The sequence below is a fragment of the Chiloscyllium punctatum genome, chromosome 43 (assembly GCF_047496795.1).
Source record: "Chiloscyllium punctatum isolate Juve2018m chromosome 43, sChiPun1.3, whole genome shotgun sequence".
Classification (NCBI taxonomy): Eukaryota; Metazoa; Chordata; class Chondrichthyes; order Orectolobiformes; family Hemiscylliidae; genus Chiloscyllium; species Chiloscyllium punctatum.
Window position 1 is genome coordinate 64,963,886 of NC_092781.1, and position 3,108 is coordinate 64,966,993.

Consider the following 3,108-nt stretch of genomic DNA (forward strand, 5'->3'; position numbering starts at 1 on the left):
TGCAATTAACCATGAGAAAGAAAGCCGCAGACTACAGGGAGATATTAAACAATTGGAAAATAAAAATGGTGAAAGCAATTCATTCCAGGGAAGTGGGTGATAGTGAAGCAAAATTAAACTTCAAACCAGCTGCCTCCGCTCCAGTCGTGGCACTCAGCTTTCTCAGCAAGATGCACTGTAGATTGCTGTTATTATAAACGGTAACAGATTTCCCCTTCTGCCCCGCCTTTGACCAGAAGCACTCCCAACCTCGGAATTGCTTGCGCCTGTAAACCATCATAGAAATACCGTGCATTGACTGGTTGAGCCACTTGAGCCATCGAGTATCTCTGCGACCTCATTCCCATCCCGATTTCAAGTTGGTTATTTGCGACTGCGCCACTCAGTTCCTCTGATTCTGGGGCTAGGAACTGGGACTATGTTGCAGCAGTGGTTACTACCTTGTGTGGGGAAACTCGAGAAGTCACCGATGTTAAACTGCATTGCTATTGAAGTATACATTTCAACAAAAATTTGGGAAAAACAATGGCAGCAAATGCTGGAAAAGAAATTCTGGATTAGTGGTGCTGGAAGAGCACAGCAGTTCAGGCAGCATCCGAGGAGCAGTAAAATCGACGTTTCGGGCAAAAGCCCTTCATCAAATACAGGCAAAGAGCCAGAAGGGTGGAGAGATAAGTGAGAGAAGGATGGGGTTGGGGAGAAAGTAGCAGTGAGTACAATAGTTAAGGGGGGAGGGGATGAAGGTGATTGGTCTGTGGGGAGGGTGGAATGGATAGGTGGAATAGAAGATAGGCAGGGAGGACAAGTCAGGACAAGTCATGGGGACAATGCTGAGCTGGAAGTTTAGAACTAGGGTGAGGTGGGGGAAGGGGAAATGAGGAAACTGTTGAAGTCCATATTGATGCCCTAGGGTTGAAGTGTTCCGAGGCGGAAGATGAGGCGTTCTTCCTCCAGGTGTCTGGTGGTGAGGGAGCGGCGGTGAAGGAGGCCCAGGACCTCCATGTCCTCGGCAGAGTCGGAGGGGGAGTTGAAATGTTGGGCCATGGGGTGGTGTGGTTGATTGGTGCGGGTGTCCCGGAGATGTTCCCTCAAGCGGTCTGCTCGGAGACGCCCAGTTTCCCCAATGTACCGGAGACGGCACTGGGAGCAACGGACACAATAAATGATATTGGTGGATGTGCAGGTAGCAAAAGCTGCACTGTCCCCGGAGTCTTTGATGTTTTGGAGAAATCTATTTATCTCAGCCTTCAACACATTAATGATGGAATCACCACAGCCACTGGGGGCACCGATGTTAAACGTCCAGCCCATTCTGAGTTGCCACATATCTGCCACTGTTCGCGAAGCACTGATATTGTGCATTTGGAGCGCTGCCTAACATTTCTTATGATACTGTACTTATTGCTGCTGTATGGTATGCTCATCTGTGGGGTGCCGTGATCGTATAGTGGTTTGTACTCTGCGTTGTGGTCGCAGCAACCTCGGCTCGAATCCGAGTCACGGCAGTAATTACTCTATGTGACCCAGTCTTTTATGAAACACAAAGGAATCAGTTGTTTGAAAGTTTTGATTTTCTCCAAGGTGATTTTTTTTCCTTCAAGCTCTGCTCGCTCACATCTCTGTGTTTCATATGTTAGAATTCAAATCCACCCGTCCTCAGAGATTTCTTCCCTCCTACGATCACTCACTGAACTTTCCATCCCATCCCCCCATTTCATTAATTTGGAGATGCCGGTGTTGGACTATGGAGTACAAAGTTAAAAATGACCCAACACCAGGTTATGGTCTTACAGGTTTAATTGAAGCACTAGCTTTCGGAGCGCTGCTCTTTCATCATGTGTTTGTGCAGTCATTTCCTATTTCACTAAGGTATTGCAGAATCTAATACAGACTCTCACATTGATACCGATCAGTCTGTGTGGCTGGGGTCACTGTTGCTGGGTGAACGTGCCCCAACCCCACCATCGGGACCTGCAAACCATTTGATCCATTTGGTTACCACTGTTGTGAGATCAATACTCATGGAGCAGCTTTTACCGACATGGACCAGAGATTATTGGGGGGGGGGGGGTCAAGCTCAGGAAAATGGCACAGAACAGTATCGGGGAAAAGCGACTTAATTGGATAAGATCAGTTTCACTGCTTTTCTGCAATGGCCGAGCGCTCTTACCACTGAACACTGAACTCTTCATTCAGACACCAGGGACCTGGGTTTGACTCCGGCCATGCTAGGTGGTAGAATTGGGATTCAATAAATATCTGGAATTATGAATCTAATAACTCCTATATATCCATGTTCAATTGTTGAAAAAAAACAAAACCATCTGAAGTCATTTAAGGAATGAAACTGCCATTCTTACCTGCTCGGGCCTCCATGTGACTCCAGACTCACTACAATACGGTTGAGTCTCAACTACCCGCTGTGCAATTAGGGATAGCAATCAATGCTGCCGAGCCAGCGACGCCCTCATACTGTAACAGAATAGAAAAAAGTTCATTAGGCCCTAGCTAGATTACTGTGTGCAGTTCTGCAATTCAGAGTACTGCATGGATGTGATCGCACTGGGAACGTAGCAGGAGAGATTCACTGGGATATTGTCTGGGCTGAAGAGTTTCAGTTGTGAGGAGAGATTGGACAAACTGGGGTTGTTTGTCGCCGAGCAGAGGAGATTGGAGAAAACATGACTGAGATGTACTAAATACTGAGGAATATGGATAGGATAGACCGAAAGAATTGTTTCTTATTGATGGAGAGATCGAACACTGGGGCCAAGAGACTTCGGGAAAAGGCAGAAAGGTTTGAGTAGATTTGCAGAAAGGGTCAGAGGGGCGGAAATCATTCTAACCTTAAAAAAAATTGAGATGTTAAATTGTGATGCCAAAACATGTAAGATTATGGGCTAAACGATGGAAAACTTGATTCAGGTCGTTAAGCAGTTGTGTTGGGCAAATGCGGCCACAACAGGCTGAAAAGCATCCTTCGATGTTGTCGTCCTCCACAGTATTGTGGTTAGTTTCCCCGCCTGTCACAGGGTTCAATTCTCCGCTGGGGGAAACCTGTCGCTCTGTTCCCAGTGAAGGTTATTCATGTCTGCCCTTCCATTCTCG